This window comes from Ambystoma mexicanum, chromosome 1p, assembly GCF_040938575.1.
Source record: "Ambystoma mexicanum isolate Mex_15411 chromosome 1p, UKY_AmexF1_1, whole genome shotgun sequence".
NCBI classification, from domain to species: Eukaryota; Metazoa; Chordata; class Amphibia; order Caudata; family Ambystomatidae; genus Ambystoma; species Ambystoma mexicanum.
Genome location: NC_090921.1, coordinates 971,299,787 through 971,312,976, shown reverse-complemented (window position 1 = coordinate 971,312,976; position 13,190 = coordinate 971,299,787). Strand labels below are relative to the sequence as shown.

The 13,190-nt window shown below is 45.0% G+C and overlaps 1 protein-coding gene across 2 annotated transcripts in view; it reads left to right on the top strand.

Annotated features, from left to right (window-relative positions):
* The first annotated feature begins 515 nt into the window (after window positions 1-515).
* The window catches only part of ELMO3 (engulfment and cell motility 3), a 593,731-nt gene continuing 581,056 nt past the window's right edge, over window positions 516-13,190 (top strand). Inside the window, exon 1 of one of the 2 annotated variants that reach the window (XM_069653870.1) lies at window positions 516-661. The gene's annotated coding sequence lies outside the window, so the exon portion shown is untranslated. Of the gene's footprint in view, window positions 662-963; window positions 1,068-13,190 lie in introns of those variants that run through there. The other variant, XM_069653880.1, reaches the window with a different exon arrangement.

The window sequence follows — 13,190 nt, the reverse complement described above, 5'->3', positions numbered from 1 at the left end:
AGTGTTCGAAAACAGATACATTCCAAATAAGGGTAAACTGAGAGGAGCACCGATTTCTATGTAAGAGGGCGGGGGATAGAGTGCATACCTTCAATATACTTGGAACTTACCTTAATTTACTTGAATAATACCCCCCCCCCACACACTGTAAGCATAAAACCAGGAGTCCAGGTGTGCCCATCTTCAAGATTACAATATCTCCTCCCCAAAGACATATTTATCGCCATAGGGAGATTACGCTTTCATGAAACTCCTCTAGACACAACCGCGTGTGATTAAGAACCTCGTTTGCCCCTCGCCTAGAATTCTACCTTCCTTGGGGCTCCCGTGCTCCCTAAATTCTAAAGAATCTCGCTCCTCCTGCCTCGCCCCTCCGATGAGAATATGCCGCCTACTTCTGTTGGACTCTCCTCTTCATTCAGAATCATTCATTTAACTCCTTCCCCGAGGCTCTCCGCCCTCTTTCCTGGGACTCTCCTCTTTCCTGGGACTCTCCTCCCTCCTTCTCCTTTACAAACCCGGAAATGCTGGTAGTCGGGGAATTGAAAGTTCTGAGCAGGGTCTGCAGAGATTAAGGATACGGGCGGAGAGCAGAGACTTTGAAGCCGGATCCGGTAGCTCGTGTGCTGGGCTTAGATCGGAGCACCGAGGGATCTGAGCCGTAAGTACCAAGATCCAAAACTGATTAATAATAAACAGTCACCGGGCGTTGAGCAAATTTAAGTTCTAGGGCCAGTGCGCATGCTTCGTGTGTACTATGATTTGACAGTAGTTGGCGTCAATAATATTGTGCCGCGCCTGCGCAGTGCATGTGCGGTCATGTACCAGTTGCTGCTTGTCCTTTGTGAGGGAAGCGTACGCACTGTCGACTGAGTGCTGCACCCGGTCTCTATATCGTGCTTTGGCGAGAAGCTAGCACTAGCAGTACTGCTCTTGCCACTTCCATGTGCGTGCCGTTTGTCTTTTTGAGGAAACTTGCTGTGGGAGTGTGTGAAAGATCATACCCAGTTGTGGAACCCATGTGTCTCCTGGTTAGCCACAGTTCCATTATGTGATCCTTTTTCTCCGTAAGTCAACCTTTTTGTATCCGCATTTGCAGAACATATTTCACAAACGTTTTACAAACCCAATAGTCTATGCTTTTGCATAGATCTGGAAATAGGTATTTGCCAGACCCTCTACAATGTCATTACCTGACCATAAGGCGTCAACAGCTGGCAAATAGTGTGAGTACTTGGGCATGTGATGGGAGTGCTTAGCACATGACTATCTAAAACTGTTGGCAAAAACTTGTTTTTAACAGGAATTCAGCATAAACAGGTGCAATGACACATTACATCATCTAAAAAGTAAACCCATATAGCCAAAATGTGGACTACATAGACAATTTTTCTACTTGCAATGGAAATGTATGAAGCCCAATTGTGCATTCTCACTATGTTTCACTGTACTGTCCAGCGTATATGCACAAGGACGGGGTCACACATACCTCTACAGTAGATACACAAATCCACTGTAGGTGCATGCTCTCTTTGATGTTGACAACTGAGCGACAAGTCACAGTATGCAAAGAATACCTGAACATTTACAACTGCCTCAAAATTGCCCATTTGCAGCTTTGATGGCCACTTGCAAAGTATTTCCTCTACAATATTAGGTAGTTTTGTGTTGTGTGCAAAATTAGCTTACTTCCAGATGTAGCTCTGTCCAAGTAAGAAAAAGGAACTGAACAATCTGTAAATGTTTCATGCTCCATTTTGGAGTGAACCTTTAATATGTGGTGTGCATGTACATGGCAAACTCACACATTTAGCACTGGGCTGCATTAATAAGGAAATCTGAAATGTTTTGTGAGCAGTTACAGTTTTTAAGTTGCTGCTTTCGTCCTTGATTTAACTCTGGGGAATGTATGTTTTATAAAAATGAAACACAGAATTCTCAGTGAAGGAGAAATGGTGGAAGGCCATACACACATATCAAGTAGTACAGACTGTTGAACAATTATGTCTGCCATTGATTGGCTACAAAGGGGAAACTGTCTTGCATCAGTTCTTTTGGTAGTGGTACCCCCCGAGCCGTCATCAGGACATCCCGGCACAAGGCGATGTATTAGAGTGTATAGTTCGCCCATTGTGGAGAACAGCTCCAGACAAGCTCTACAGACAAACCTAAATGATAACAAATATTTAGAAAAATCTGACAAAGGATAGGTCTCTTATGCGTAGACCTTATATGCCAAAACATGCCACCCACCTATCATCTCATCGCCATGTGTTGAGCCACTTGTTGGTCAATACATTGGAAAACTCTGTGTGTTGTGTGGATAATTGCTGGAAAACATAGAGGGGGCAACAATTTGTCCTCGACTTAGTATTCCCATTAGTTATCTTGTAACTTGATATATACGCCTAAGACCTTTTAGATGATTACTTTATTTGGTTAGAGTTGATCATTGAATGTTCGTTCTTCAATAGACTGAGTGTGCTTTTGTGAGCCTCAACTTCACAAGATCCCATCTTGTAATATCAGTGTATCTCGTGAGGCAAGACCAGTCCGAAAATAGCAAAGCGTTTGACCACAATGTTGTTCATTTTTATTTGCTCGCCCAGAATGTGCAAAACATAATCACAAGCACCCAGATTCAAAAACCCACGGCGCTCGTATTATGCAAACCTATTGTCTAAAATATCCTCATGGCAACCTATGCAGATGGAGAAAGAGGCTGCTGCCCATGTCAGCTGGCAGAGACTACAATTCCCATAGACTGCACAGAGTGCGTGCGGCTCGAGCAACAATCATAAGTATATTACTGAAAGGTTGTAAAGTAAGTACTATCTACTCGTATTACTGGTGGAAACTACATTGCTGTATTGTAAATTTACCTGCTAGAGCATTCTGCAGTAGATCATCCGGCCGACTAAGTTCTCCGAACGACCGACAAAACTAGGTACTCAACCCCGCGGTTTGTATTTCTACGTGCAAGCGTACATCTCGATCTTGGATAGGGATGCATGATGTGCCTGGCAAATCTTACATACAACAGTATTCCCTAAACGTGAACATGATTTAGATCACAGGATCATTAATGTCCCGGGCTGATCCTGTGTTTCGGTCATGTGTGGATTACCAACATGACACGAGGAGTAAATGCCGGATGTATGCCGGTATTGATGCAGGAGTCAGTACATTAAGCTAAATCCGACCAGAAGACAGTTGACTGGGGCAAAGTGGAACACCATTTGTTGAATTCATTTGGAACAAAGCTTCAAGTCAGGCAGCAGTGGTACCGTGCACCACTGATGGAAAACTGGTAGAAAAACCCAGAAGGGGTCACTTGTTAATGCAGGAATAAATTCCATTTGATGGAAGTATTGAGGCCCTTATTAAATGAATCTAATCTAAAGATCCATTTTTGCTCAATTTGTCTGAGCAACAAATCCCTGTCTCCACCACATGTCGGACATTTAACTGTCTGGATGATAAACCACGTAAGATCAGTGTGTTTGTGATTTCAACTTGAAATGGGCCACCATTGGTTTGTCGGCTAGCTGGTTTTTTATACATGAGCGGTGTTCACAGATTCATTGTCGGATCTCCCTCTAGCTTCCCCATATAGATAAGGCCACACAGGCATTTTATACCATCAATTGCCCATTTTGTGAGGCAGTTGGTAAATGACCTCAATTTCCATGTTAAACCATACAGGTTTACTTCTTTCATGTCCTCAGTGAGTGGGCACACTGAGCATTTGCGACATCTAAAGTGACCAATTACTGGAGGTAATGATCACAAAGTGGATTGGTCCGGGAGTTTAGTCTGGTGTTCTTCATAGGTGTGTATGAGTCTGTCTTTCAAGTTCTTGGTCTGTTTAAAAGCAAAACAGGGTTTTTCCAGATTGAAATCCTCAGTGCGTAAGATGTTCCAATTTTGGAGGATAGCTCTTCTTAGATAAGGGCTAATTGGAGAAAAAGACGTCACACATGTGATTTTATCCACTTTTTGTTTCTCATGTCTCGTGAGGCATAACCTCCTGTCTGTATTGTGTGCCCTCTTACGGGCACTCCGTATACACAGGGGTGGGTATTGTAAGAGGATTCAATTCAACACTACAGCTAAGTCAATGCCTAGTCTGGGATACTGAATGGAAACCCTTATTGATATATCTTTATGTCCAGTTCATGCGTTCTGGATGACTACCCCTATATAACACCCCTCTCTTGGAATCCCCCTGACCCCACTGAGCCAGGAAGTAGTTCTGTTTTGCAAATTAAAAGGTTTATTTGATAATTTAAACAATATATATTATATCACGCTTTATAATAAATTAATAATTGAATATCACACTTAATCTGATATGATAAAGATTAACAACGGAGAATCTGGCACTAACACGCTTCTCTATAATCAATAAGGAGTTGACATGAAATGGATAAGGTAGCACACAGGTGAATAGGAACAAAAGAAGAAGGTGGTACAAAATGCTTTATAGAGTTCAAATGGATGCAAGGTTGAATGATTGAAATGCAGTATAGAAATACTCAATATGATTTCAACAAAACAATGTAATCACTTTTCTCTGGCAATCCCCTCCCCCCCTTGATGCAAGGCAAGGAAATGGAAGGAAAACACACAGTTCTCAGAAATGCAATCAAATGTGATTCAGTTCACCCCAGCAAGCTTAGACTACAGAAGTTTGAAAACACAGGCCCAAATTGCTTAGATATGTGCTGGCAATGAATTAAAACATATGCTAAAATGCTTTTAATTCCCTTTCAGAGGTTCAGGGTGAGTGGTATCTAGTTAATATTAGTCCCGGCTCACACTAGCAATGATGCAGGGATAGTTAGCAGGTTAAACGAATTTCTGGCAAATGGAAGGCAAGCAGCAGCTGATTTTACATGTGGAGAAATTTGCAAATCGCGGTAAATTCGCGGATGCGTGTTCCGCGATTGCGGTAAAACTATAGGGGGTAGGAACGCGGTTGTAGGTTCGTAGGAAAGCCACGATTCTAACCTTTCAGATGAAAGTTATTGCAAGTCTCTAGCACAAACGGTCGCGGAGATATGAGTGATTAAATAACGGTCGTTTTTCAGATTTGAAATTTTAAAAGCTCAACATGACAAGTGACAGATTTTGCAGCTAGAATGACAGGTGACAGATTTGGAGCTATCAGGCAGTTCTACTTAGGTTAAATAGATTGAATTAGATGAATTTAAACTAAGAGATTGGTTCTACACAGTTCTGCTGGGTACTCACACTATATTCTTGAATTAAATGGGCCTCATCACGGATCTGGTCAGGGTTTTAGACTGGGCTCTGGTCTCTCTCTGGGCACAGCGTCTGGTCTCTGGAACTGCTCGCTCTCTGGTCTGGTCTCTTAGTTCTGGATAGATTGAAGCCTCTAGTTTGGCTTTCTGGAGGTTGATGAATTTGAAGTCTGGATCTCTGGATGTTGTATGGTCCGGCAGAGCGCGTTGCAGCAAATGGAATTGAAGGTCCCTATCTGTCCTGTCTGTCTGCTTTTATGTGTTTTGAGAGTGGGTGGGTATGTTGGTCATAACTAAACTTGCCCCTCTCCCTTGTCATTGGTCAAATTTCCATTCCTCACTTGATTGGCGAAGCTAAGTAGTGTCAGAGTGATGTCATTTTATGGCTTGCAGATAGGCCACTCCTCTGTCAGATTGCACACATTCTATATTTGATAACAAAAGACATATTTCACAGTTACACAGTTGCTTGAAATTACATATACATGGTGTGGCTGAATTTAGCCATGTCTCTGTCCAAATCTGTTGTTTCTAAGAGCTTGCATTCAGAAATGGCACATAATTGACTTTTTAACTGATTTTTCAATTTCTGACATTGACCCAACTTTACATACATGTGCGCAGGGAGTATGGACATTAACTGATGAAGTTTCAGATTTTTAACATGCATACATTTAGAGTAATATCCACTTTTCCGCTGACACCCCCCTGAACATACCACCGGTTCTAAAAACCTCTTAAACTGTGGGCAGAAAAATCACAAGAATTATGGTATCATTTATAAAATTTTCACATGTCCGCTCTATGAATGATCCATCTTTTTAAAGTTATGTTCTGGCTCCAAAGGGGTGTGGTTTCCTCTCAGCACAAGGTAGAAATACTGGTTTATCCAGTTCTGCCAAGCCAGCTTGCTCTCACAGGCAGTGCCCCTCCCAGCTTCTGCCAAGAGGAAGCTACATTTTACGACCGCTGTAATAAAACCTTTGCCTGAGTCAAGACAGGCTTTGTTCAGAGCTCCTGTAGAGCACAGGTAATTCAATTATCAGATAGATGGCATATCCTTAGTGTGGCCAGCAAAAGGCAGATTGGCCTGGGAACACAGCTGTGACTCAAGTTTCACTCCTGATGGGGGTAGTTGCCAGGCAGAATTCAGTTCCTTAAGCCAGACTTTCAGCTGTCATGTTTTTTTGTTGCTTTTTAAATTAACTTGCAATTTTACACATGCAGCTAGAATGCTGATTCTAAGTTTAAACTATGACATTTAAACAGTTACAAAGGCATGTGACACCAAACATAGGTCACTCATTTAATCTAAACATTTTCGATTTTAGTGTCTTTAAATCCAGTGCAACTTAAACTGCTGACTCCATAGCAGTTTTGTTATAAGCATTGTTTTGGGCTCTTCATTTCCCAGATTTTGTAAGCACACAAAACCTCATTCTGCCAAATGTCTGCTGGTGTTCAGTGAATATTTTGCACATGTTGCAATGTTTGAAAATAGGCATTTTGAGCCTGCCTTCAGAGAAACACAGGGTGGTTTTAAAACGCCGGCTTTTGGATAGTGGTGAGTACTGGTACTGCACCCATTTTTGGGATTTAACAAATGAATTCCCCACAATTCTAAGTTGCATTTGGCAATCAGCATTGCCATTCCCAATGGTTTCAGACTACTGTGCGGGTAGTCCAATGGTGGTTTTAAAGCGCTTTGAAGCTAACCGGCGCTACTGTTTTTCCTTTGGCAAACCATTTCCCTCATGGCAACCCGGCCTTTCATTCTCGCACTGGTGGGTGGCAAGTGAGGCAACCATTTTGGTGTGCGCACAAACTGCGCAGCTTTCCTGGATTTCGGCGCACATGTGGGTTTTCCGCCATCTTGAATTTTCTAAGCCCACAGCACCAAATGTTGTAGCATGATAGCTTGCACGTGGGTCAAGACACCCAACAAGCCCCCCCACGCGACTGCACTTTGAATTTGAGTCGATGGGGAGTCGCGTGCCCAAGGGTTTTGACCCACGCACCGGTCTGTCCGCATAATCTTCTTCCTACTCTGTAGATGGCACAGTTCATCATCTTCTTCTCCATCCGGTCGGATCGATCGGTTCTCCTCGCCAGTCCTGATGGGAGTATTGGGCGGTCCACTGGGCCCATTGGATCTTCGTTCCTGGTCTCCGGATCGCCCTCCTTGGCCCGTCTCCAGGTTTTCTTTCTCCTAGGACGACAAAGGAAGAGCGGCAATACCTACTCATAGACGTTTTTCCACCACTGTTGAGATAGTGGGGCAGCATATGCATTTCATCATAACGAAACATTACATTTTTATTTTGATAAAAAACAGTATAACTAAGAGACAGTTTCATGCAAATCACAATATTTTAGAGACTAGATGTGGTATGTTTTTTGATTGGAACAGAATTAGTCTGAGACAGTGCCCGCTAGGATTCCAGAGGATTCCTCCAGTTGTTGCAGAGTGTGCCTGGGATGGCAACACTTCAACTGGTTTATATGGACCCACTTGTCTTCCCCCTCTGCCAAAGGACCTTTGGGGATGTGGATTTTGTAGGCCACAGGGGAGATTTTGTCTATGATCTCGAATGGTCCCTTCCATGTAGGCAAAAATTTGCGCTGCTTGGCCTGGTTCCTTTGGAAGTTGTATAGATAGACCCGGTCTCCCACCTGATATTCCTTCCTGGAAGTTTTCAGGTCATAATGGGTCTTCATGCTATCAGCTGATCTTTCTAGATTCCGCTGAGCATAAGCAAAAGCATGTTGGAGGTGTTTCCTTAAATTCTCTACATACTCATGAGTAGTGGAGGCATTTATCAGTGTCTGCTCTTGGGTCCTGCAGAGCAAATGCTGAGGAAGCACCATCTTGCGCCCAGTCATCAACTCAAATGGTGACATTTTGGTTGCAGATGAAGGGGTAGATCTGATGGCCATTAGGACCAGAGGTAATCTGATATCCCAACTTGGCCCAGAATCTGCCACAAACTTCTTTAATATGCTCACAATGGTTCGGTTATATCTCTCTACTGCCCCAGAAGAAGCTGGTCTATAAGCAATATGCAGCTTTCTCTTGACCCCCAGTATCTCCCACATCTTTGTCATTACTTCACTGGTGAAGTGGCTACCTCTGTCTGACTCAATCCTTTGAGGTAGACCAAAACGGGAAAAGATGTGGTTAATCATCAAGGCGGCTGCGGTTTCTGCCTTGCAATTTGGGGCTGGGAGACATTCCACCCACTTGGTAAACAAGCATGTCACAGTCAACATGTACTTATTCCCCCTAGCCGAGCGAATCACAGGGCCTACAAAGTCGATTTGTAAATCTGACCATGGGAGTGTCATTCCCCTCTTTTGTAAAGGCGCCCGGTGCGTGAGGGATGATGGCTGAAACTGTGGACACACAAGACACCCCTTCAAGTATTGGTCGAGGTCCTGCCCCATGTGTGGCCAGTATGCAACCTCTCTTAAGATTTCCAATGTTGTGTGAAACCCCCTATGACCGGCGGTGGCCGCATCATGGGCGTGACTTAACATCAGGCTTCGGAATGAGGTAGGAACCACCCACTGGTCGTGGCCAACTTTGGATTTCCTTACCAACAAACCGTCTTGGATCCGGAACATTTTTGGACATTTCATCAACACTCTTAGGTCCTCTTTCCCAGTGTAATCGGTATCCGTCAGGGGAAAGTTCTCAGGGTCCTCAAGGTGCTGGTAAAATTTACCAATTATTGGATCCCCCTTCTGAGCGGTAATCAAATCATCATCAGGGGTCTCCTTACTCCATTGTGCAATTGAAAGGTTGTTGTGAGCATTTGTCTGGGACCTAGTGATAGCAGTGACCTGGATTTCCCCCAACAGGGACTCAATCTCAATTAGATCCCCTTGGATGGCCCCGGTTTTGGCCAGCTGATCAGCTAAGTCATTTCCAGTTTTGTCTGGTCCCTCTACTTTGGAATGACCCTTGATCTTTTTCCAATAGATGGTCATCTCATTCGAGGTGACCAGATCATCAATGTTTTGGATCAACTTCCCATGTTTCAAGGGTTTGTTGTTAGCACATAACATGCCTCTGGTTTTCCAATTAACCAGGTGCTCCACGAACCCGTTCCGTACATAATCTGAATCTGTGATTATGACCAGTTCGTGGAGTTGATGCTGGACAGCAGTGAGGATGGCCTGATGCACAGCCATCAATTCTGCCACCTGACTACTTCGGGGACCAATTTTGTATCCAGCAGAGGGTTCTGGGGACTCATTCACCCATGCATTCCCTACGCCGGCCACCAGTTCTTTCTCCCCGTCGTTGTCAACATGGTAAGAGCATCCATCCACATAGACAGTGGGCATTCCCTCACACTTGTCTTCTTCAAAGACTTTGTGTGGGGAATTAAGGTATGCCTCCATGTTGTCCTTTATTTTTAGACTTTCGTCCTCGAGACAGTTTTCTCTGGCACAATCATGCAAGTCAGCCAGACCTTGCGCGAGGGGACTCTTCTTGTTTTGGCAATATCTGACTTCCACAGGAAAGCCTTGCATTGACAGAATCCAGGAAGTAATTCGGGAATTACTCACATTTCCGGCCCGGATTCTGTCACTTTGGAGATATTGCAGAGGCTGGTGTGGAGTCTCCACTATGATGTGTTCCCCCTGGATAAACGGGCGGTAATTCTTCAATGCCCACACCGTTGCCAGGAGTGCCTTCTCACAATCGTTGAATTTCTCCTCCACAGAGGATAAAGTTTTGCTCGCATAGGAGATTACTTTATTGACCTGGTCATGCTTTTGGTATAATACTGCCGTCAAGCACGTATTAGAGAACCCCGTCTCCAGGAAGAACTCCTTGTTTCTGACAGGGTAAGCTAGGCAAGGCGCTTGTGAGAGGCTTCTCTTGAGTTGTTTTACTGCCTCGGCTTGTTCTGGACCCCATTCCCACTTGGCCCCCCCCTTCAGGAGATGAATCAGGGGTCTGGTGATCTCTGCGTAGCCCTCAATGAACTTCCTGCTGTAATTAGTCAGTCCAAGGAGGCTCCTTAGTTCTCGCAGAGTTGTGGGGTCTTTCAGTTTCTGAAGTGCTTCCACTTTCTTTTCCTGGGGACAGAGACCCTGAGGAGTAATCTCATGCCCCAAGAAATTAACACGGGTTCTACACCACTGTGCTTTCTGAAAGGAAAGTTTTGCTCCGGCGGCCCTCAACTGTGTCAGAACATAACGGATCTCCGCTATGTGTTCCTCCACAGATGAACTTTTGATGAGGACATCATCTACATAAGCCAGGTTACCCCTCGCACCCAGGTCGGGCATGGCCTTATGTAGGAAAATGTTGAATTCATTGCCGGAGTTGAGGTATCCGAAGGGAGTCCGGGTCCATGTGTATTGCTGGCCCCCAAAGGTAAAAGCCAGCTTGTATTGGTCCTCCCTGCTGACAGGCACGGTCCAGTATCCATTGGTCAGGTCTATTGCAGTGAATACCTGTGACCCCTGAATCTGGGCCAGCCCTTGGTCAATGTAGGGCAGAGGCCATCGGGAAGTATGGACCCGTTTGTTGAGCTCCCTAAGGTCGGCGCAGAGTCTCCACTGGCCGTTTGGCTTCAATATTCCCAGCACCGGATTATTGAAGGTGCTGTGGACGGGACGGATTATTCCCCGGGACTCAAGGTTCTTAATTATTTCGGTAAGGGACTCCATTGATGCGAGAGGCAAGCGATATTGCTTCACAAACACAGGAGTCATGCCAGGGTCCGTGGGGATTGTTGTTGTGTGGATGTCAGTGCGACCACAGTCATATGAGTCTACCGCAAAGAGATCTTGGAAATCCAAGAAAACTTGTTTCAACTTTTGCTTTTGTTCCAGAGTCACACAGGCATCAGCTAGGTTGACTCTCTCTTCCACCATCTGCCTGAAGCCTGGAAAGACTTCTGGTTTGGCTATTTCGGCGGCCTCCTCCAGCTGGGTGGAGAAGTCCCTGGTCAGAGTGCTGATTTGGACTGGAGGCTTCAGGTGGGAAAGGCAGCCCTCATGGACCTGGAAAATCACCTCATCCCTCCCGAAGTCACAAGTCACATCTTCCTTACCATAGGGGCAGGAAGTGTACACCAGGAAGTTCCCCCCATGCCGGGTAAAAATCCTGTCTGGTGTTGTGTTGTCATCACTGTCACTGTCAAAGCAGTCCTTGGGGATTGGCCCTAACAGTTCATTTCCAAGATCAATGGAGAAATGTCGGTCATCAACCGCCATTCCAATAATGGTGCCTGCGGCTAGAGTAATACTCTTTAAGTCGCTGTTATCCACCTCTATTGGAATGGTGTCATGTTCTATGTTGACTAATGGTGTTGGGTTTACCCCCAACCCTTGCAGTTGGAGAGAAGCATTTAGATGTATGTAAGCATCAGGGTTTTTCAAATGTTGTCCTCTTTTAACTTTCACTTCCAGGGAGAATTGTCGGGTCCTTTCTGGGATGGTGACTTCCTCTTTAACCTGAATTTCAACTGCATAAGGTAGCAATTGAGCTGACCTAAATGCTTTTTCTGGATCATCAAAGCCCATGGGATTATCCGCTAATCGGGACCAAGCTTTGAAGTTTATTAGGTCCAAACTAATGGCAAAGCGATTGAGAATGTCACTGCCTAAGTAAAAGGCAGCAGGGACGTCTCGCACGACCCAACAATTGTGGACTATGCTCTTGTTGCCAATGGAGATTTTGAGCATACACCTGCTTGGCAGGAGATGTTTGGAATTAGGTGCTTCCAGGTCCATTTCCCATTTGTCTATCAGTTTGAAGTTGGGAATGGCTGGATCTTTTGGGAGTTGGCGAAACATGGCTTCGCTGATGAAGCTCTTACCGTTGTTCACACACACTCGAGCGAGAACAGAGTCCTTCCCATCATTTAACTGAACAGGGATGAACAACTGCTCTCCAATTTGCTGAATATCAGCCAGGCTCTGAGCTGATTTCACATCTTTCTGGACTATAGGAGTCGAAGTTTCTGATTGTGGATTAGTATAGAATCTCAGAGTTTTTCCTTCCAGCGTGGAGTACCACTTTAGACTGGAAGGAAGGTTGATTTTCAGAAATAGAGAGGACCCTGCATCACCAGTCTGTTGTCCTACTGCTATTACTGTCACGTCTGGAATTTGGCTATTCTGGAAGTGAAATTCTACTTGGTCAGATTTTTGTTCAACCATGTGGCAGGTGCCGTTTAAACTAACATGGTTGACACTCTGTTTTAATTTTATTGGTCGGCTAGTCTGGGTCCAGAGGACCTTGTTTACGCAATCTATTAGGGGTGACAACCTTCTCAGGAGGTCATTCCCTAGTAAACAAGGGGTGCCCTCTGGGGTCACAACTATGACCGGGTGTTTCAACTTGTGTCGCCCAATTTTAATGTCCAAGTCTGCCGTCCCCTCGACGGGAATTTCCTTCCCGTCAAAGTTCTGGAGTTGTCCAGGAAGAGAGGTGAGAGGAATTTGGTAATTCTCTCCCCTTCCTGCATTCAGTTCATCAAAGGCCCTTCTGGACAGAAGGGTAGCTTGAGATCCCGTGTCCACCAGTGCCAAAATTGTACCCTGCCCCTGTACTCGGACCGGGGCATAGTATCTTCCCTCCTTCTCCTCAAGGGGGCACAGATAATGCACATTTTTGGACAACTGGTGGGCTAACTTTCTGGTTTTGGACATGGCTAGCGAAGAGATTTGGGCAGAATTCTGTGGAGAGCCTTGGGAATCTGAAAGAAAAAGTTGGCAATTGGAGATCAGAGCCATTTTGGGTTCCCCTGGCTCCGGTTCTGGGCCGCCCCCCCCCTTTTTGGAGGCAGTCACCAGGATGGGTTTGAACCAGGGGATTTTCTTGCTGTTGGTTCTGGGATGAGATAGTGGGCGGCGGTAGCTCAGTCTCCACATCTCCCCAGTCTGGATTTGCATCCC